Below are 24526 nucleotides of genomic sequence, written 5' to 3' on the forward strand. Positions count from 1 at the left end.
TACAGGATCTCGTGATTGATTATTGGTTCCTGACAAATCAGCCAAATCCATGCATTCCTCATCTTCTAGGACCCACGCCTGGCTACATTTACCTGCCTCCCCTGCAGTCAGGTAGAGCCATGTGACTGAGTCCTGGCCTGTGAGTGTGTTAGTATATGTGTCATAACTAGGCATGCCCATTAAATCCTCCTCCACACACTCATGCACTCTGCCCCCTTCGGGGAGGACAGACAGCATCATCCCCCGGGGGGAACTTGAAAGCTACAAGTTAACGATGACAGAGCTGTCATCAGCCTGGATCACTGAAAAACCGAAAACATGTGGCAGCACCACCAACCACTTCATCTGCCCAGTACTGTCACATGAGCAAAAAATAAACTTTTACCATATTTGAGCCATTATCTATCTGTGGCCCTCTTTGTTACAGAGGCTAGCTTAACCTATGCAATGCCTCTCCCATTCTTTTCCTTCCCTCCTTCCTCTCCCCTACCTCCCTACCATGTTCTCCCCTGAAATAGCCCCACGTGTGTCTTAAATTACAGTGTATTGATTAAAAGAATAAACTCTGAAATTGGAAAGGCTAGGTCCAAATTCATCTCCATCCTTCCCTTGCACAACATTGGATAAGTGTGCCTAGATAAATTTCCCAACATCACTTCCCTCAACTGGGGAAGAAATAAGTATATTTCTCACCTTTTGGGAAGGTCACATGAGATAATGCCTGTAAGGCAGTTAGCATGTTATCTGGACAGACTTAGCACTCCATAAATAGCTAGCTATCTTTCTTCTAAGTCTAGTCTGATATAAATATGGTCCCATTTAATATTATGCCACCTGCTTTCTCCCCTACCCCAGTAATGCTGTCTCATAAGATATATCATAAAACATTGTTCCTGTGGTTTTAGACACAGCATTTCCCTCCGTATGGTAAAATTCTAAAGAGCCTCCATTGCATTCAAAGAATTCCAAACCGGAAAAAAAATTTTCACGCATCTTAAGCATGGTTATATCTTTTTTTTTCATTTGAATGAATGAGTATTACAAAGCTAAAAGGGAGAAGGAGGAAATGGACCAAAAAATTAGCACAGATTTTTAAAATATTACATAAGTCAAGAATTCTACCATTTGAAAACCTGGATTGTACAGAAGAAGCAAGACCCTCAGATAAGGAGGGATATTTATATAATACATTTATTTGCTCTCTTGAGCCACGAATAAAACCTATCAGCCAGAAGAGAAATCCTCAAGTGAAACACAGCTTCTGTTGCCTAGATGGGTATTCCAGAAACAAGGCATAGGGGAAAAGAACAAGGCATGGTTTTCATAGGACAAATGATATTCTTCTCTTTAACACTGTGGTATGTTTAAGGATAGAATTTCCCATTATAAAAACACATTACCCAAGGCTGATGGAAATAAATTTGTTGTTCCCAATCATACACATGAAGGCTCATATATATATGTAATTTCAAATGTGTTTGAATGTATAGAAATAGAACAAAGTCAGAATATGATTATTTTCAGGTAAAAGACATGTTCAATCTTAACATCTAAGGAGCACTGTGTAGAAAAGACTAGTATAATTCCTTTCATCTTACTTTTACATTTCATTCTTCTTCTAATGGCATATTAGCAGGATTAGCACTGCTGTTCATAAGAGGCTGCATGCATCAAAAGTTTATTGAGGGGGAAAGCAGGGGTGGTGGGGATGAATTGGGAGATTGGGATTGACATATATACATTAATATGTATAAAATAGATAACTAATAAGAACCTGCTTTATAAAAAAATAAAATAAAATTCAAGAATAAAAAATAAAAAGTTTATTGAAAGAATCTGCCACAAGTAGCATGAATTCAAGACACATTCTAAAGGAAAACCAAATAGACCAGAAGTCCATAGAAAACCATGTACACTCATTCCTCTAACACTTAACTTGTCCTTCCTATAGGGAAATGAACTATGAGAACAACACAACGCTGGCCTAGAACAGGAACTGTGAAATTCACATTTTATTCTTTAAAATACTCTAAATGCAACTCTTCCCTCTAACACTTCTCTCCTGCCCATGAAGTCCTGTTGATTCTACCCCTTGGATCTCCCTTGAATCTGCTCCCTTCTCACCCCCAGCCTAGGCTAAGTGTCCATCACTCTTTTTCTGGGCTGCTGGAAAGCTTCCTAGTTAATCTTTCTGTCTGCAGTCCGTCCCCTACCCTTCCCTTTATTCTCTAGACAGAAGGCCGACTAACTTTTCTAAAACTGAAAGTTTTATCAGAAAGTGGGCAGAAGATCTAAGCAGATATTTCTCCAAAGAAGACATGCAGATGGCCAACAGGCACATGAAAAGATGCTAACATCCCTAATTATAAGAGAAACACAAATCAAAACTACGATGACTCAAACTGGTCAGAATGGCCATCATCCAAAAGTCTACAAATAATAAATGCTGGAGAGGCTGTGGAGAAAAGGGAACCCTCCTACACTGTTGGTGGGAATGTAAATTGGTGCAGCCACTATGGAAAACAATATGGAGCTTCCTTAAAAAACTAAAAATAGAGTTGCCATATGACCCAGCATTCCCACTCCCGGGCATATATCTGGAAAAGATGAAAGCTCTAATTTGAAAAGATACATGCACCGTGGTCTTCATAGCAGCACTATTTATAATAGCAAAGACATGGAAGCAACCTAAATGTCCATTGACAGATGAATGGATAAAGAAGATGTGGTACATATATACAATGGAATATTACTCAGCCATAAAAAGGAATGAAACAATGTCATTTGCAACAACACAGATGGACCTAGAGATTATCATACTAAGTGAAGTAAGTCAGACAGAGAAAGACAAATATCATATGATACCACTAATATGTGGAATCTAAAAGAATGATACAAATGAATTTATTTGCAAAACAGAAACAGACTCACAGTCATAGAAAACAAACTTATGGTTATCAAAGGGGAAAGTGGGGGAGGAAAGGATGAATTAGGAGTTTGGGATTAACAGATACATGCTACTATATATAAAATAGATAACAAGAGGGCTTCCCTGGTGGCGCAGTGGTTGAGAGTCTACCTGCCGATGCAGGGGACATGGGTTCGTGCCCCGGTCTGGGAAGATCCCACATGCTGCGGAGCGGCTAGGCCCATGAGCCATGCTCGCTGAGCCTGCGCATCCAGAGCCTGTGCTCCACAACGGGAGAGGCCACAACAGTGAGAGGACCGCGTACCGCAAAAAAAAAAAAAAAAAAAAGATAACAAGAACTTACTGTATAGCTCAGGGAACTATATTCAATGTCTTGTAATAACCTGTTATGGAAAAGATTCTGAAAAAGAATATATATATATATATATATATATATATATATATATGTACAACTGAATCACTCTGCTGTACACTTGAAAGTAACATAATATTGTAAATCAATTATACATCAATAAAAAAGGCAAGTTTTATTATGTCACCTGATTAAACCCTTCAATGGCCCATTACCAGCTACAAGATAAAAATCCATTTAACAACACAGCTTTAAGAAGACTTACATAACCTGTTTCTCCAATCATACTTTTATCATCCACCCCAAACACACACACATACTCCCCAACCACAGTGCCCAATTCTGTATATGACATACCATCCGAACACAATACTCTTACACTATCTGCTTCCCCCTTCTTCACTTGGCTAATTAAGTCATTATCCATGACTTAAGTAGACTCTAGTACATATAAGTTGAGGCTCTGGAGTCAGACTGCCTGGATTCAAATCCCAACTACACCTTTTACGGCTGTGTGATCTTCTGTGAGTTACTTAATGTCTCTGAGCCTGAGATGCCTCATTTGTAAAATGGAGATAATCATAATGCCTACTTCAGTAGGACTGTTTTGAGGATTAAATGAGTTAATACAGAAATGACTTAGAAGGAGTCTGACATCTAATTATTGCTCAATAAATGTTAGGCAGGACTAATAATAAACGTAGTAGTAGAATCATGCTAGGCTCCATCGGCAGGTCTTTCCCCCTTGATTGTATGCTTTGCGAAAACAAGTATATCATTATCCCTCCTGCAAAACATTTATCTATGCCAAACATTCAATACATTGCTCTTTAATAAATATATACCAACTGAGGATTTGAAGCAATCAAATATTTCCAGTCCCCGAAGAGTTCTCAGCCTCCCCTGAATCACATGGGATTTCCTCCCATGTAACTTTGAAGTATTTTACACTCATACACACATACTATATATATATGTACCTACTGTGTATCAGATACTGTACTATGTACCAAGAGGCAGAACAAAATGAGAAAAATAATTCCTGTTACCAGAAGCTCACAAGCTAAGTCAAGTTAACTGCTCCCAGTGAACAAACTGCGAGGACATTTTCATTAGACACAAGAGCAAGTTGACCTTGTCTGGTATCAACCTAGACCATCTTTTAATATTAAGGGTGTGCTCACAGTGAAACGTGTCACACCTACTCACCCTCAGAAATGGAATACACTCTAAAACAATTTGATCAACGGCCTCTCCTGTAGCTTATTAGCTTTGCACAAAAGAACCTAGAAAGCACATGACTTGCCACAATGAAATGTATGTAGAACATGCTAAAACAATCTTGTCCAGCCTTATGTTTGACTGGAGGGTCAGGTGGCTTGATCATCTAAGTTGGAGCCCTTTGTAGACACTTTATGATGATAACCATGGCAGCGTGTAGGACATTAGTCACGCTCCATCTTGAATTTCTGATCGCCCATCAGCATCCTCTTTAGCAGAGCATTTTTAAATGTCTACTAAAGTGCCTAGAATGCTTTAGCTACAAGTCCCTGATCTGATTTAGTTTCATCAAATTATTTTCAAATAATATAGCAGAATCCCACTGCAACAAAGGTCTGTTATTAAGAAGGTTTTTATACATCAGGTCAAAACATATCCCTCTAAAATCCAATAAGCACAAACTCTAAAAGCCTCAACTAATGTGGTTAGCCTGGACATTAAATGTGACTTCTGACTCCAGGCCCAAGTGCTGTAGAAAACTCCACTAAAGTTGCACATGGGCAACCCTTCTTGGAAGAAGCTCAGGATTACTAATTAGTCATCTCACTGGGCCACAAATATTTTATGCAGGATGTATTACCTACTCATACTTCACATTGTTCAAAAATGATTGATGGAGGTAAGTAATCTGGATAAGCAGGTATCATCTTAATGATAAATGCACATAATTAGATACATACGAAATAGTTTAACTGCAATGGAAAGGCTAAAAGTTAGTGGTTAAAAGCATAGACTTTGTTACCAGGCAGCCCTGGGTTCAAGTTCTTCTTGATGAGCTATGTGAATCTTGGGAAAGTTACCTAACTTCTTTTAACCTCAGCTTTCTTAACACTTAAATGTGGGTAATAATACTACCTACCGGATAAGGTCATGAGACAATGAATGTAACATACAGGATGTCTGGGGTATTGTAATTATAAGAAAACTTCTTGGTTTCTTCACCCCTGACTGTTCAACTGAGCCTAAGAAAGCACAGTGCCATCAGGGTTCTGCTTTTCAAATAAAATTTAAAATGCAAAACCAAAAACCTTGAGATAATGAATGATCACCGAACCCTTCAGAAAAAAGATGGGGGATAAGTCCTCAAACTGGATGAATCCAAAGCTGGTTAATTACATTCTGCCCACTAATGCCTTTAGGAACCTGAAACTGAATGATGTAACCTTTTCTCCTTTTCTTAGCTGTTAGCTGGTAATGCTTTCTCCTACTGTAATTGATAAACACATTTCTACAATGAATCATCAAAATATGCTGAAATCTGTCTACAGGAAAGGCTCTTTGGGAATAAAGCCAAAAATGATTCTACTTTTTCAAATAAAAATTTAGGTGGCCTTCACTGGCCTTTCAGTTCTAATCTGGCACCAATCAACAAATAATTCATTTAAAAAGTATTTCATCTTTTGGAAAACTCATTGAAGTGATAAGAATGGGCGCCTAATACATTCTAGGCACTTGGTCTAACTATCAGAATAGAAAAAAATTCCAGTTCTTGAGATTTGTCTAATTATCGTGTTCCTATTCAGGAATCATAATCAGACTATATAACTTGATGAACTGTCGTGATGAACACCTAGTTTGAAGTCATCCAGGAAAGGGAAGACATTTGTCTTCTTCATTTTTTTGTCATGATTAAGAGGCAAATTAGAACTATTTAAAAATATATAAGGAGATTTTAAATAAAAGGACACTCTCAAAACTTTTATACTCTCAAAATGAAAGTCAGGAATGGTAAATACATACAATGGAATACGATTCAGCAATAATAAATGGATTATCTTTATCAGAAACAACAGAGAAGAAACTCAAATACACTGTCCTAATGTGGGATTCAACACAAATTGTATGGTTCCATTTCTATGCTATTCTGGAAAAGGCAAAGCTATTAATGATGGAGGGCAGATCAGCGGTTGCTAGGGGTTAAGGATGTAGAAAGGGCTTAACTACAAACAGGCAGCAGAAGAGTATTTTTCGGAGTGATGGAACTGCTCTGTATCCTAATTATCAGTCAGTGGTTACATGACTCAATGTATTTGGCAAAACTCATATAACTCAAACCAAAAATGTGAATTGTACTGTCTGTAAATTCAAATGTAAAGTTTAAAAAGAAGAAAACATACAGTTCATTGTTTACTGAGGCCTAATCTTAACACTATTTAAAATTGTAGTAGATAGGTGGTTTCTCTTGAACAAAAAATGGAATTTCATTATAAAATCCCAGGAAAACCCATTTTTTTTCAGCTTTACTGAGGTATAATTGACAAATAAAAATTGTATATATTTAAGGTGTATAATATGATGTTTTGATATATGTATACATTGTGAAATGATTACCACAATCAAGCTAACATCTATCACCTCACATATTCACCATTTTTTTTTTGGTACTTTTGTGTGGTTAAAACACAAAAAATCTACTCTCAGTAAATTTCAAGTATACAATACAGTATCATGAATTATAGTTGCCATGCTGTACATTAGGTCTCCAGAACGTATTTATCCTATATAACTGGAACTTTGTACTCTCTAACATCTCTCCATTTCCCCCACCCCTCTGCCCCTAGCAAACACCATTCTACTGTTTTTAAGAGTCTGACTTTTTCAGATTCCACATATAAGTGAGATCATGCAGTATTTATCTTTCTGTGTCTGGCTTATTTCACTTAGCATAATGTCCTCTAGATTTATCCATGTTGTAAATGGCAGGATTTCCTTCTATTTTAAGGCTGAATAACATTCCAGTGTGTGTGTGTGTGTGTGTGTGTGTGTGCGTGTGTATCATGTTTCCTTTACCCACTTATCTGCTGACAGACACTTAGGTTGTTTCCGTATCTTGACTACTCTGAATAATGCTGCAATGAACACAGAAATGCAGATATCTCTTTGAGAAACTGATTGCATTTTTAAAAGCTGTAGTATATACTGTAGATTGTCTGTGTACTCCATTCCACCCTTCTTCGGTTGGGGAGGCCAGAAAGCTAAACATTACATTTCTAAGACTTCTTTGCAGCTGGGTTCTGGTTAGAATTGGAGCCAATTAGAAGCACTAATTAAATATCTGAAAGACAGTGGCCATTTTCCTGCTGCTCTTCTCCTAGCAAGCAAGGTCTGAAAGATACAGGTTTTAGAGGAAGTTGTGGCAGCAATAGCAACAGTGGCATGCCTTTGAACTCAAAAGTCCAGGGGTGGACACACATTCCTCATTCTTCAGTCTTTCATGCCATTTTGTAAGCACCCAGTCCCCTGTATTAAATCTCTTCTGCTTGAAACACCTGGAGTGGTTTCCATTTCCTGACTTCATCTCTGCTGATATAAAAGGCCAATTTATTTATAAAATAGTCCCATCTCATGGTCTTTAAAGATGGGATTATTTAAACATTCCAGAAAGGTCCCATTAAATTCAGCAATCCATGGCCAAAGTAAAGCTACCACTGTTTTGCAGAGTTTTCAGTATCACTCAGCCCTCTTTAACTGTGTTGGAATGATGATAGATGTTAAACAAATTATCTCTTATAGGTGACAGCTCCAGGCTGATATCTGATAGTATCAAATCTAGCAGAAGACAGACTCTACTTCCTGGGTATCTTAAATAAAGTTTCAGAATTGTGTTTAATCCCAACTGGTCAGATCCAGGTATTCTGTCCATTCCAACCCTAGCTATCAGTCCCATGACTGACAAATGAAGACAGAACATAAACCCTTTTACCTTCTGACAACTGTTAGCATGTCCCTCATAGGTTTTCTGTTGTTCACTACTTGCGGATTTTAAATGTATCTTTCATTTCATGTTAACAATGAACCACATTAGTCAAGCCTAAAATAAGTACTGCAGACTTGTTTAAAGACAAACTTCCCATGAGGCTTGGCAAACATAGTCTGAAGTATTAGGAATAAGTTTGGATGCTTAGGGACTGAGATACCTGCATTTTTACACTTCTAGGGAAGATACTTGAGGAAATACAATGTGCTTACCCACACTGCTCAAATGCTAACACAAGCACAGCATTTTAGACAAGGTATGTGATGACAAGTTCAAAGAAATGCATCCGTGAGGATAAGGGTCATGGATGAATGGTTGAAAATATACATGTACAGAAGGTGCACCGTACATTTTTATTAAAGGAATGAATAAGATGTGCATGTATTTTGGGCTCTATAGGAGTAAAAAAAGATTGGCTTGAGCTAATTAGATGGTTTCGCTATCTCTAAAGCAGGAGTTGCTCATGGCAGTGGCTTCTGGTTGCCTTTGCCCCTTAACATCACTCCCCATTCCATTGACAAGAGTGTCCTAATAATGTTCATCTTGAAGTCCTCCCCTCTCCTGCTCTCCATTCCTGAGGTCCCAGCGATACTGACTCCAGAAGTGCAGCTTGTGACCTGGGCTCGGATCTCCCATGGCGAGGGATGGAATGCGCCTGGTTAAGGAATGGACAGAATATTGGATCTGACCAATCGGGATTAACAAGTTCACTTGTGATATATGTGATACATTTGATATCTGATATATCTGAGATACCTGGGAAGTAGAGTCTTTCTTCTGCTAGGTTTGATGCTAGAGCTATCAATGACTAACATGTAAAGTCAGAGAACTGTCCAAACATAGGAGAAGGCACGTCAGAGGGACAAAGGAAGCCAAGCCCAGTACAATTAGACTAATGAGACCCTGGAACCAGCTGTATCTGAAGCACCTTTCCAGCTACGTGAACCAAAAAATTATCCTTTCCTTGCTTAAAACTCCAAAAGTCAACATATTAGTTAATTTTATTTGTTGGTTTGTTTTACTAATTTTTGTCATCCAAAGAGCCTTTACTAAAACATTAACCTTCAGCCCCAAATGTATATTTTCGTGCATACTTTCATGTTTCTAGAGCAGTTTCTTTAGCTTTCATGAGATTCTCAAATGAGTTAATTCCCCAAAAGATCAAGAATCGTTTTTCTAGAGAAAAACAATCCCACAAAACTTGACCAAAAATTGCCCATTTATGGTACATTTTTATTTTTACCAAAAACAAACAAAAAACCCTGACCAATTTCTACTTCTAAATAGGAAAGTAGATAAGGAATAATCATAGAAAAGAAGAAAGGAAGTAATTAACCATGGCAGGTCAGGGATTTAAGATCTTTGTTGTTCTACAAATTCTTATTTTTTAGCATCACCCTGAATCATATCAAACACACTGAATGGTACTCACAGCAGATGTAGTTGGTATATAAGTCCACGAGGATGATTTAAGTTACAAGTTGAGATAATGTCATGGTTGATAAAATAGTTGACAATGAAATGTCTTATTTGGGAGACATTTAATGAAACAGTCATTTTGTTGTAGCTTTCATCTTATATTTTGAAGCCAATAAAATTTTTTCAGAACTCACCTATTTTTTGAGAAGGCTGAAAATATCCTGAAACCTAGGAGCTATACTAGCATACTTCAATGATAAAGTGATTAAAAATTATTTTTAAAAGTTGCCACACAAGAATATGCACACAGTTCTGGGCTCCATTTCCAACTATTTTACACCCAATCTGCCCTGTTCTGATCGTGAAATCTCAAGTTGCCTCTGCCTATCCAAAGGTGATCACTGCACAGGGCTCGTTCTTCTTTATTGGTAATGTAGAAGGCTCTACTGATGGAATTAATGGATCCTTAATGAATTTTTCCATTTCAAAAGGAAATTCTGCAATTCAATGTTAATCTTCTAATTTATAATTTGTTACACTTTAATGTTAATCTTCAAACTTATAATTTTATTGAGACCGCTACAGACATAGCAATGAATCACAATATACAACAAAATAAAATAAAAAACAAAACAACTCAACAATACTCTGGTCATCCTCCACCTTAGAGAAGTGGGTCAGATATCAGAAAAATAAGTTTAAAAAATATTCTCAAGTAATATAGGGATCCAGTCTGAGATGGCAGCTTCAAAAGAGAAAAAAAAAAAGGAAGAAAAAATAAAAGTGTTAAGTAACTTTCTTCAAGGAAGAATGGGAAAAAAGGTTTAAATGCCTCAAAATACAAGGAAGACAACACCTACCAATTACTAAGTTGAAACAAGTACAGAACAAACTTAAAAGAACATTTTTTCCCTAGATTTGCCTACAGGTGTGTGGGAGGAACTGATTACTGATAGGCGTATAAATAATATTTTGAAGGTAAGGAAACCTGTCATTACAGTTTTAACATCTTTATCTAGAACAGTGTTTCTCAGAATTTAACTTGCAAATAAATTATCCGATTTTCTTGAGCAAAAAAAATGCAAATTCTGATTCAGTATGTCTGGGGTGGAGCCAGAGATTCTGCAATTCTCACAAATTCTCAGGTGATGATGATGTTGACAGTTAGGAGACCACACTTGGTGTATCAAGTCTCTAGACTTCAGTATTTTTTTTTCCTTTTTTGCGGTATGCGGGCCTCTCATTGTTGTGGCCTCTCCCGTTGCGGAGCACAGGCTCCGGACACGCAGGCTCAGCAGCCATGGCTCATGGGCCCAGCCACTCCGTGGCATGTGGGATCCTCCCTGACCGGGACACGAACCCGTGTCCCCTGCATTGGCAGGCTGACTCTCAACCACTGAGCCACCAGGGAAGCCCGAGTTCGGTATTTTTTAAGAGTTCCCCTTCAATTTGAATCAGCTTGCCAACAAAGATATTGTAACATTTATAAACAGTGTTAAAAGTTCATACTTATAGAGGTGATTTTCCTTCACTATAGATTAAAAGAACACTTCTCAACTTTATTTTTTCCAAGTACTATTTTTGGAGCACTGGCCCTCACTCTCAAAGATTCAGCTTCAGCAAGTCTGGGGCAGGGCTCAAGACTTTGCATTTCTTGAGCCCAGGTGATGGAGAAGCTACTATGCTTGTTGCCCCACTGCTTTAGGGCAAACATCAAGAGTCCTGCTGGAAATTTCTGTAAGAATTCATGAGAATAGAAAGTCTTTACTATCAGAAACTCATCAAGTATTGGAATTTCAGGTGATCTGAGATTAATCTTTCCCAAGGTCCTCATTTGAGAGGCAAAGAGCTTCAGTACCAGAGAAACTGGGTGTCTTACCTGGAGCCACAGAACTGGTTAGAGAAGCAAAATGAGGCCCAGAACTCCACTCTTTTATCGTTATGCAAGGAGTCTTGTCCCTATATCACACTACTGTTTTTTCATCTTTTTAAAATATTCCTGAATCACTTGCTGATGGATCCCTAACAACCCAACATTGAACACATTTCAGTTCTTCCAGTCACTCTCTTTTTAGAAATAATCTCCAATAAAGTGTTTCTAAGTGTGACCCAAGGGTCTCCTCTATTGGAATCTCAACAGAGCTTGGCTTGCTTAAAGATACAGATTCTTAAAGTTGTCCCCAAACTATTGAGTTTGATTCTCTTGGGCTGGTAGCTGGGAGTCTGCATTTTGACAAGCGTACCTGCAAATGTCCCTCAGTGGGACTGTTTGATGAACAGGTCCATAAGATGATGGTTCAACCTTGGATGGTTCTCCTTGGAGGAGAGGGTTTAAAAATCCCCATGCCCAGGCTGCATACGATTACATGGGAATCTCCAGAGGTGCGGCTCAGGCATCAGTAGTTGTCAAAGCTCTCCAGTGATTCCAATGTGCAGCCAAGGATGAGAAACAGTACTCAGAGATTTCCAGATACTTCTATATTTCTATCCAATATAAGGATGTTAAACCATCAGACAAAATGATACTTTCTTTTAATGAATATAGAAATTTGGTCACCTGGAATACCAAGGGTATTAGAGCAGTTGGCTTCAAAAATTCCAGTCTGATCCGGTAAACCCAAATGCTTCTATTCCAACAAAATAAGTTGGAAAAAAAGTTCTGAATTGGTGTCAGCAGGGTCCTACTGAGGTGGGGCTTCCTGTTTGCCTGCAGAACTAGAAATTCTTGTTATTTCCATCTGGTCACTTCTGGCAGTTTACAAAGCAAGGATTTTTATAAGAAAGTATTTTTTTATGGATTTCTGGTTAAGTTACTAAATAATAAATGTTTCCCTGCAAATGAGCAGTTTGATTTAACAGCAATGGCAGGTTATCGTGACCCACGTCAGTTCCCAGGATTATTTTAAGGAGTAAACAAGAGAAAAGTAGAAAAATAGAATTCCTGCAAAGTAGAGTGTCTGAAATTCATCATTTTAGACTTCAAAGTCCAAAACGCTAATGGCATGGATTTCTGAATTGCTGACAAAGATGTTCTACCTAGTAAGTTTCTTGAGGGTATCTATATTCTAAACAATCAACCTAGTAATTTCTCCATAATCAAAAGTTTTTGGTTTAGCTCAAAAAGAGCTCAAGCTTCATGAAAAGATGCCATTTTAGGGACTTTAAAAACTTGCAGAGCTGGACATAAAAACAGAGGTAGGTTAGTGACTTAATATATAAGTGACATTTATTAACTTCAAGATAATAACTACCTAATTAAAAGCAGGCTTGCCTTTATTCCCGTTTTACCCCTAGGTTCTTCATGACATTTTTTTTCTTAGATTCCATATATATGTGTTAGCATACGGTATTTGTCTTTCTCTTTCTGACTTACTTCACTTTGTATGACAGACTCTAGGCCCATCCACCTCACTACAAATATCTCAATTTCGTTTCTTTTTATGGCTGAGTAATATACCATTGTATATATGTGCCACATCTTCTTTATCCATTCATCCGATGATGGACACTTAGGTTGCTTCCATCTACTGGCTATTGTAAATAGAGCTGCAGTGAACATTTTGGTACATGACTCTTTTAGAATTATGGTTTTCTCAGGGTATATGCCCAGTAGTGGGATTGCTGGGTCATATGGTAGTTCTATTTGTAGTTTTTTAAGGAACCTCCATACTGTTTTCCATAGTGGCTGTACCAATTCACAGACTTACTAGAGAATGGACTTGAGGACGCAGGGAGGGGGAAGGGTAAGCTGGGACAAAGTGAGAGAGTGGCATGGACATATATACACTACCAAATGTAAAATAGATAGCTAGTGGGAAGCAGCCACATAGCACAGGGAGATCAGCTCAGTGCCTTGTGACCACCTAGAAGGGTGGGATAGGGAGGGTGGGAAGGAGGGAGACGCAACAGGGAAGAGATATGGGAATATATGTATATGTATAGCTGATTCACTTTGTTATAAAGCAGAAACTAACACACCATTGTAAAGCAATTATACTCCAATAAAGATGTTAAAAAAAAAAGCAAGCTTGCCGATACTTCCATTTTGACGATGATATTAACACCTTTATTGCTTTTCTCTTTCCTTTTTTCACCCCACAGATCACCTCTCAGTGCCGAAACAGGACAACATACACTATGGTTCCCATATCAGACACCGGCATCTCTCTCCATCCTCATCCTGAACGCTGAATTTCCAGCAGAAATGCACTCAAAAGGAAGATTGGGTGAGGGCAGGGGAAGGCTCTCAGCTGAAGTTCAGACAAAACAATTTGGCCGCCATCCCTCTCTGGAAGAAGTCCTTTTAACAGCCCTAATCTGTGGTTCCTAATTTGATCCTCTGTCTAATCAGCATTTCTCAAATAGTATGTTCTACAGTTGTTGGGAGATCTCGTGAACTGTCAGATTCTGATTCAGTAGGTCTGGGGTAGGGCCTAAGAGTCTGCATTTCTAAGTTCCCATGCGATGCTAATGCTGCAGGTTCATGGACCACATTTTCAAGTGCAAGGAGCTAGATATTATTTTTGGTGGAAAAGAAAACACAGTGATGGTGAAAGGCTATGTCCCCTGCCCCACATCTACTAAGGGGTCAGTGGTAGTGGTCAATTTTGGAGAGCCCATGGAGCCCACAACTTCTTTGAGAATTATTATCTGACCCATTTCCATGGCATATCAATGGCACCTATATTTGTGCTAGGACCTTACCACTGGCCAGAGCTGACTGGACCAAGGATGGACATACATGTGCTCAAGCTGAGCCAATCAGCTTCTTCCTCTCTTGAGAATTTGGGGTCAGACTTCCGAGGGCCAGTCATGAGTTGCTTGAACCAGGGGATGTAAACATCTGGAACCGTCATTTTACCTCATGTGGAAAGAGAAACGGGGACAGAGGAAAAATAGCACTGGAGAAGCAGAGATGAGAGAGCACCTGAAAACCAATTGCCGCCTGGATACTTGAAAGCTTTTTAGTTCCTATTTTCAGATTCTTCCTTTCTTACCATGGGATCCCTGGAAACAGCCCTGCATCCTTTTGATAAATTCCCCTTTTTCTTGCTTAAACTAGCTTGAGAGGGAGCCTACAAATCCTAATGCAAAGGAAAGGTAGTTTTACTTTTCATCAACGAATACACTGTCTGTCCCAGAGGTCAGGATCTTAGAGGAATAAAGAGTTCACGTCCATATCCAGTAGTGGTGGGCAACTTCCTGGGGCTACCTGTGAACAATCCTATGACCTTCCGTGAATCATTTAAAAGGAGCCTTTAATTCCTCTTGAAATGTCAGACAATGTCAACTCTTCAAACTCTTTTAATAATTAAGGCTCTGTTTACTTCAATCTATGTCCTTCCTTCCCATTTCCTTCAACCTTATTATCCTTACATGCCAAGTAAAAAGAAACCCAGCCTATTCCTCCATCACTCCCCCCTAAGCAGGTGACTCGCATTCTACCCACAGGAGAGAGGTGGCTGGCCCACAGAAGGCATCTGGGAGGTGGGAGCTTTGATTTTTATAAGTTCCTCTCTCCACTCTCTCATTCATTTGACTACCTGTTTGATCCTCCCATCTTGCCTTATCACACTCTTCCTTATTATAATCCTTGTAAATGTCTCTGATTTTCCACCTAAAGTAAAAATCCAGTGGTTCTCCTCAGGTGGTACCAGCTCCTGGATTCCTACCTATCCTAAAGACAATTCCTTCCCCCACCTATCCAACCCCGTTCATCCACTTGACCTCAGAAGATATAATTCCACACACACCCCTTTCCATAACCACTAACACATCCCATCTTTCATGATACGTATTAGACTTGGTACCGGTGGAATTCACCTTGACAAGGCTAGCTTATGCCTAATGAGTCATCCGTTAGGGGTAAACAGCCTGGCAAAGATAAGCCTTTAACCTTCTGCCTCCTTGAGACAAGAACAGAATCTAGATTCATTTTTGTCCTGAGATGCATGGTTACAGCTCCACGCCACTTTGCATTAATGAAGTTTCCGCCTTTTCATCTATTGGTGGGTACAGAAGTGTACAACCATCTGTTTTCATTCAAGATGTGTCTCTGGACATGTCTTCCACATCCATAAAGACTTCCATTCACCTAATACAGCTAAGAAAATTGCTATTGATTATGACAAGGTAAACATTTCATTATCTTTTCACTTATGGTATCAATTGTATACTAAAACTCCCCTAGAAGAACAAATATGTTCAATCCCAACCCCAGTAAAAATGCAATATATTAATTTCCAATTTAAACTCATAATATATTTTTCATTGATTTCTCTAAAATGATCTATTCCAAAGTTATTAAAACTATGCCTATGAAGAATATTCAATGCCATGAAAAACACTCCAAATATAATGGTTTTGGGGAAAAAGAAGACATACACATGATATGTCCAAAGTTTCAAAATATAGTTTATGTTTACATCTGGAAATACTAGAAATAAATATAACAAAATATTATTAATGGTTATGTCTGGATGATAGGATTGAAGTAAATAGTTCATTTCTTCTTTGTAATTTTATGAAGTAAAAAAGATCTTTAAAGGGAATTCCCTGGCAGTGCAGTGGTTAGGACTCAGTGCTTTCACTGTGGTGGCCTAGGTTCAATCCCTGCTTGGGGAACCAAGATCACACAAGCTGCATGGCGCTCTGCCCCCCCAACCCGCAAAAAAGGTTCTTTTCAGTGCTCATGAACACGTATAATTAGAGAAAAAGTAAACATTACCTATATATCATGGCCTACATTCATCAAATTAAAATGATTCATGCATCTCCTTTGTTTAGACTGTCCTGTGGGAAGTAGAGTTCACTACATTAATGTGATTTGCTGACAGGCTTCTTAAATTTTGTGTTGGAAAGGAAGCACTGGAGGAAGACTGCTGTATTCTTTCCAAGTGCCTTAGACTGAAAGGATGAGATAAGGAATCAGCTTTAGGGTTGGTTTGAAAGTGATAACACCTGCCTCTTGGACTAATACACTTGGGGTGGGGGAGAAGAAAAATGATGGCTTTAATACTTTTTGTGTAATTTAACATTTTTTTTAAAAAAATTCAAAACATGTTGCTTCCTATCTTCTAAGGCAATGTGTTCTCTTCTAAAAAAGCCTTAACTGTTCAAACATATTTAAATATTTATTTTATTTCTTCAAGTATTTTCATGTGGAAAAATACAGAAAATTATCACCACTAAGTAAATAAAATTATAATTGCATGATCATCTGCCTCTGAAAATGTATAAAACAAGAAAATACCCTTCCAATCAGACTTATGAGAGATAAGCAATGTTACCAGGTACTGACTATGCATACGTTCGTGTGTATACATACATATATCATGTCTATGTGTATGGCAGCATATACATGTATATGTATGTGTACATGCATAGTTATAAGGTAGATATACAAACATCCATGTTTTTAAGAAAAATTAAAATGACATCAAGTTTTACATACTTCTTTGCAGTTTGCATTTTTTGGAACACATAAAACATATTTCTCAAAGGGAACAACTAATTCCAATAGCATAGCCATTTTAAAATTTCATACTGCCAAATTACCCAAACAAACAAACAAAAAAACTATACAATATATCCTGCCTTTTGGCCGGAACCGCCATCTTCCAGTAATTCACCAAAATGACCAACACAAAGGGAAAGAAGAGGGGCACCCACTACATGTCCTCTAGGCCTTTTAGAGAACATGGAGTTGTTCCTTTGGCCACATACATGCGAATCTACAAGAAAGGTGATATTGTAGATATCAAGGGAATGGGCACTGTTCAAAAAGGAATGCCCCACAAATGTTACCACGGCAAAACTGGGAGAGTCTACGTGTTACCCCGCATGCTGTTGGCATCATTGTAAACAAACAAGTTAAGGGCAAGATTCTTGCCAAGAGAATTAACATGTGTATCAAGCATATTAAGCACTCTAAGAGCTGATATAGATTCCTGAAACGGGAGAAGGAAAATGATCAGGAAAAGAAGGAAGCCAAAGAGAAAGGTACTTGGGTTCAACTGAAGCGCCCGCCTGCCCCACCCAGAGAAGCACACTTCGTGAGAACCAGTGGAAAGGAGCCTGAACTGTTGGAACCCAATCCCTATGCATTCATGGTATGATGGATGTAAAGAAGATAAAAGACCTGGACTGTAAAAAAACAAAAAAATGATATCCTCCACTTAAAAACTTTCTTGAAAGGCATATGATTATTTTTATTATGATGACAATAATAAAAATTAAAACAGTCCAGGAGCTTGGGGTGGGAGGGAGAAATGCCTTCAATGTAAATGGTGGGTTGTTTTTGCTTCTTTGTTTCCTTAAACTGGGTGGTGATTAAGAATATTTATTATCTCGTTCTTCCTCATGCTTTTCATATATTTTACAAATATCCTTTTGAAACTGCTCAATATTTAATAAAAAACAATTTTCTAAAAGATATAAAAGTATAAGACAAAAAGGCTTCCTTTCCCATCACACCAGTCCACTCCCACAATGGTACAAATAAAGGGATCATTTCTGATTTCAACTCCTCTAGTCTACCTCTATACCTCTCTAGAGGCAGCACTATTCAATAGAACTCTAGCGAATTACATATGTAATTTTAAATTTTCTAGTAATACATTAAAAACAACAAAAAGAAAATGGTAAAATTAATTTTAGCAATATATTATTTAAATAGACTGAAAATACTATCAGTTCAACATTATTCAATATTAAAAATGACTGAGGTATTTTAACATTCGTTTTTTTCATACTAAGCCTTGGGAATCTGATGTGTATTTTCCTTACAGCACATCTCAATTTGGATGAGTCGCATTTCAATGGCTCAATAACCTCGCCTGGCCAGTAGCTACTGAATTGGAAAGTGTACCTCCAGATAATATGCTCAAAACCCTGTTTCTTGATTTGTCAACTTAAAAATTATCATTTGACTCCACAGTATGCCATTCCCTTTTTTTCCTTCTCTTCACCACTGCTAATATTATATAATATTTTGTTTTTCAATTGATCTGTAGACAGTTTAAACCTCTCTTCTTAACTCACCAAATTGAGGCAGTGCTATCTTGCGCTCTCTGTAAAATGAGGGATTAGGGTCCCTCTGTCTCCTTTCACATTCTTCCCCTTTCCACCTCCCAACTTTTCTCTAGCAAACTACTACTCTCACATTGTCAAAGTTTTATCATTTATACCATGTTCTGTACTATAACTTTTTTACACAGTGATGCTTGTAAATTGAACAGCATTTACAATATGAAAATTACATGGTAAATACTCTCTGCAGAAACAAATTGTGCATGTGAAGGAAGAGAAGGCCATACAACACTGCTCTCACCTGTGCTGCTTCAAGAACCAGAACAAAGAAAACTGAGTCGAGAAGGGCCCCACTTAAATACTCCGTTAACTGAGAACATGCAGTTTTATCGCACTTTCTCTTATAGAAATTTCATTTGCTTTTAGGATTTTAGAGATCCCTAAAAATCCTATTCTGCTTTTGACAGCTTTTTTTTTTTTTCTTTTAACCATTTGCCAAAGACCTACTGTCTTGGGGTTTCTTGTTTATTGTATTAGTTTAGTTTATCCACCTATCCTTGGAACCCACATTTCTCTCTTTTATTTTGCTGCATTAATTCTTTTAGGAATGGCCTGGGGATGAGTAAATGTTTTAGTTCTTACTTGTCTTAAAATGCTTTTATTTTCCCTTCATACTGAATTTGCAGTTTGTTGGGAACAGAATCAAAATTCCTACCAAACCAAGAAGGTATCATTCTCTTGTCCTCTAGAAATCATCTCTGTGGTCAATTCCCTATCCCACTCCCATTTCTGGAATATTTTAGCATCCTCTCCTTCTCCTTGGTGTTCTGAAATATCAGGAAGATGTGTTTAATTACTGATCCACTCATATGCTTACTCAACCTACTTTGCACTCAGAGGGCCTTTGTTGTCTGAAGAGTTGGAAAAGTTAAAAACGTGTGTGTGAATGTATCTTTTATTTCCTCCAATTTGTTTTTCAATTTTCTCTTTCTAGACCCTCTATAAAAATATGTAGGATCACTATCATGTCTCATCTTTTCACTCATATTTTCCAACTCTTTGTTCTTTCATTCCGTTTTTCTGGAAGGTTTCTTCATCTTTTCACTATACTATTATTTTTTAAGTCAACAATTACACTTTAATTTCCAAGAATCCCTTCTTGGTCTTGAACTACTCCTCTTCCATAGGAGTCTGTTTTTAACTCTCCCTGATGATAAAATTTTGAATGATTTTAAGGATTTATCTCTTCTCATTTATTTCTGTTTCTTCTGGCTCAGTTGATAGGTTTGTTCACATTGATCCTTCTCTTTTAGCTGTCTGTTTTTCATCAGTATCTGCTGATTCTAGTTTGTTTGACCATGTTAATGAATGATCTGGACGCCACAGAGTAATCCAGATTCAAACAGTTACCAACATGGCTTCTTCTTCATTTCTCCTCATCAAAATGCAGACCATTCCATTTCTGGTCACTTCTGAAATAGCTCTTGGTGGTCACTTAATTCTGAATTCCCTAAGAACCATGAACTATTTGGGTTAAAAACTGGATTTTCTTGCTGCAGTTTTCAAAAGTACAGCAGATGAGGGTCTGATGGGCATTATTTCAAAATTAGGCTTTATCTGACAGATCAAAGGTCATTGTTATAACTTAGTCATAATGGCTACATTGAAACAGATTCTAGAATTAATTCAGTGTTACAGAACTTAGTTGAAGAAAAACTAATTTCACTTACATTTAAGGTCTAAACAAATCAATAAATGAATCTATTTATTTTCATGCTATTTCCACTTGTACCATTTTAGGATAGCCTACTAAAGCAAAGATACATTTGAAATTGTGTGGGTACCTCTATCCTTTCTTATTACAGTAGCTTATGCCAAAAATAAAAACAAAAACAAACAAAAAACAAGTTAAGTGCCCTGTGTCCAGAAAGACAATAAATACCACCTCAGACAGGAGGGTAAAGATCCCAATACACTCTGTATAACAGACTCTAGGTCCATCCACCTCACAACAAATAACTCAGTTTCATTTCTTTTTATGGCTGAGTAATATTCCATTGTATATATGCACCACATCTTGTTTATCCATTCATCTGTCGATGGACACTTACATTGCTTCCATGTCCTGGCTATTGTAAATAGTGTTGTAATGAACACTGTGGTACATGACTCTTTTTGAATTATGGTTTTCTCAGGGTATATGCCCAGTAGTGCTAAGTCAGAAAGAGAAAAACAAACACCATATGCTAACACATATATATGGAATCTAAAAAAAAAAAAATGGTTCTGATGAACCTAGGTTCAGGACAGGAATAAAGACACAGACATAGAGAATGGACTTGAGGACACGGGGAGGAGGAAGGGTAAGCTGGGACGAAGTGAGAGAGTAACATTGACATATATACACTACCAAATGTAAAGCAGATAGCTAGTGGGAAGCAGCTGCATAGCACAGGGAGATCAGCTCGGTGCTTTGTGACCACCTAGAGGGGTGGGATAGGGAAGGTAGGAGGGAGACGCAAGAGGAGGTGGATACGGGGGTATATGTATACATATAGCTGATTCACTTTGTTACAGCAGAAACTAACACAACATTGTAAAGCAATTATACTCCAATAAAGATGTTAAAAAAAAAAAAGATCCCAAGACACACAAGTAAAAACTAAAATGGTCTCTGTGTGCCTATCTAATTGCTTTTCTCTCAGACTTGTAGCAGAGCCATAGTTAAGAAAGTTACTGAGTGACTGTTCTATCTTAAAGCTCTCTGAGTTCACCATGTCATGTCATGAAATCCTGCTCTAATGTGCAATCGTCCCCCATGAGAACAAAGACTTGCTTACGATGTTGAATGTGTAAGCTGCCTTCCACTGACTTCAACCTCAGTCTTTCCTCAAACCTTGCAAACACACATACTAAGGGTCCCATCTAAACAAAATCCTCCAACACTAAAATCCTCAGGAAAGTTTATTTCTGAAAAATCCATTCTCAAGTGATTATACATTCATATTACACAACATTTACATTTTAAAAATGTGAATCATGTTATTTAATTTTCCAACTCAGATGGAAAACACTGCTAACACTGGTGATACTTAAAAAGATATGTTGCCCAGGAGAGAAGACTATAAAATGTTAAATATCTGTAATGAAATGTAACAGCTACCAAAACAAGAACAGATGCCTCAGCAGATGGTGCAACTTGTCCACCCAATATCTTTTCTCCCTATTTCAGTGGGTAATGAAAACGAACCCAACTAAAAATACTTGCTTCCAGAGGCTTCCTTACAATTAGTGGTAGCTTTGTGATCCTGTTTAGTCCAGTGATAGACTAAATATTGAGATTTGGGGATAAGTTTCTGCTTTTCTAATATAGATACAATGTTCCCCACTTCCATTTTTTGCTTTCTGCTGGGAGTGTGTATGTGACACCTGGAGGTACAGCACCCATTTTACAACCATGAGGCAATGATCATCAGGATGAAGGCTTATCAACTAAGGATGGTAGAGAATGAATATGGAGAGAGGCTGGATTTCTGAGGGAACCACTTAGCTTGAACCAGCCCTGTACTACCTATCACTGAACTTACTGTTATGTGGGGCAAATATGAACCTATGTGTTTAAATACTTTCTGGTTCACAGCACTCATTCTTGACTAATGCACTGGCAATACCTGAACTTTAGTTGGCCCTCCAGTCATGCGTGTACGAAGACTTTAGTGCTTGACCAAAACAGAGATGACTTTCTCTTCTGTAATATTTCCTCTAAATCTTAGATACAGGCCCATGGCCCCTTACCAAAATCCTTTGGGGTCTGATATGTTTCAATGTCAGAAAGGTAATATGGTGCAAATATAATACATTATGCAATAGTCCCATCAAATCTAGCCATCACCCTTAAGTCCAGGGATTGACAGACTATGGCCAGTGGACAAAGTCCAACCTGCCCCCTATTTTTGTAAATAAAGTTTTATTGGAACACAGCCATGCCTTCATTTATATACTCTCTGGCTGCTTTTGTGCTAGTCACAATGGCAGAGTTGAGTAGTTGCCAAAGAGACAGCATGATCCACAAAGCCTAAAATATTTACTATCTAGATCTTTAGAGAAAAAGTTTGTGGATGCCTAGCAAATACACCAGTATTTATGCAGTGAGGCCTATAGCTCTTCACCCAAAGTGGGATAAAGACTATATATAACCTCCTGTTGGTTTAGGCATAATTTTGCCACTAAATTTATGCCAAACTTATGGGAAAACTAAATTTCAAAGCTTTAATGCTTTCAGAATTATGGAAAAAGGGACTGAGGTTCTGTCAGGAGATAGGAGCAATCTGTCAGGCTGGTCTAATCCACCATGGAGCGGTCAGCTCGCTGGCCAGTCCTTTAACATCTCATAGCCCAGAAAGCTTAAAAAGTTCTATTGTCTGAGAGCCCTAAGAAATAAAGAGGCAGCATATTACAGTGAAAAGAACACCAGCTGTTGAGTAAGATGAATGATTTCTAATCTTACATTCTGCTGATTTGGGATATATATTGTTCTTCTCTGAGTCTCCATTTTCAAATCTGTGGAATGGAACCAAAATGTTACTGACTCTGCCCAGGGCCACAGAGGATGGTAAGATTATTTATCAAAGTGCTATGAACAAGGCAAGACACAACACACCCATGTGTTACATATATTATTGGGCAAATTGGATATACTTCATTATATATGCTGGCATAAATGTGTATTTTACTAGATATAATGTGTATTTAATTATTAGCTTTTCCTCTTTTACTGAACAGAGTGTTTGACTGCAGAAAAGTCAAAGTTTTTCCAGTCCTCCAAAATGTCTGGGGTTCCTCATGATATTTCTTAATTCTAATACAAGGAAGCTAAGATTATACTTTTAATATTTTGCTGCTCTATACATAATTTGAGTCATATGGACCATATTTCTCACGGAGCTTCTTTGAATAGTTCACTTCTAATGACTATTCAGAAATGTCATGGGGACTTTACCATATTAATTTTTTATGCAATGTAAATATTAGAAAAAATACATAAATGTGATAGATTTTTAAATGACTTTAAAAATATTTTTGATCTTACTTACAATTTTAAATTTCAAAAATCAGATTTTTCTAAACTAAGACTTTTTAAATCATGGAGTTTACACAGTTAAAATACTGATTTACTTTCAAACGTAAGAGTAAGAATTGCTATTATTGCTTAACTCCTATATTTCTCCAAGTGCTCAGTCTTCACATACTTGTTTACACAATCTCAAATAAAAACATTTATACTTTAATAATAATTTCCAGAAGCTGATAGGATTCTCTTAATATTTAAATAAATAAATACTACCTAATACATAGCTGTTTTATTACATAGCCTAAGTGTTACATGGCCTAAATTTTAGAGAACTCCTTTTGTTAGATTTGACAGCAATTACTCATCGTGGAAATGCATCCTGTACAGAAGTCCTTCTACCAAGAAACGGGTTAGATTTCAAAAGGCTGTCAGTCAGCCCCTTTGTTCATGAGTCCACATGACCACGACAGCACCTCTTAGAGCTGGGCAAACTGAATACGCTTTTGTTTTAAAGTGGCTTTGTCTGTACTAATGAGAGCCTCCCAGGTGAAGGTTCCTAGTAGAGAAGAACCTATTTTTTCCAAGTCTGTGCTGCTAAAGTTCCCTCCTCAGAAGAGAAGCTCAGGTGGTATAGTTTGCAATGGAGCCATGTAAATATGCAAGCCTATGTTTTGAGGTCTGTGTACA

General features: G+C 37.7%; 1 pseudogene across 1 annotated transcript; it reads left to right on the forward strand.

Moving 5' to 3' along the window:
- The first annotated feature begins 17373 nt into the window (after positions 1-17373).
- On the forward strand, positions 17374-18113 carry LOC309973041 (large ribosomal subunit protein eL21-like; annotated as a pseudogene). The gene has a single exon. The product of its transcript is annotated as a large ribosomal subunit protein eL21-like (transcript).
- Positions 18114-24526: the final 6413 nt, after the last annotated feature.

This window comes from Leucopleurus acutus, assembly GCF_964270905.1.
Source record: "Leucopleurus acutus genome assembly, chromosome: 16".
Classification (NCBI taxonomy): domain Eukaryota; kingdom Metazoa; phylum Chordata; class Mammalia; order Artiodactyla; family Delphinidae; genus Leucopleurus; species Leucopleurus acutus.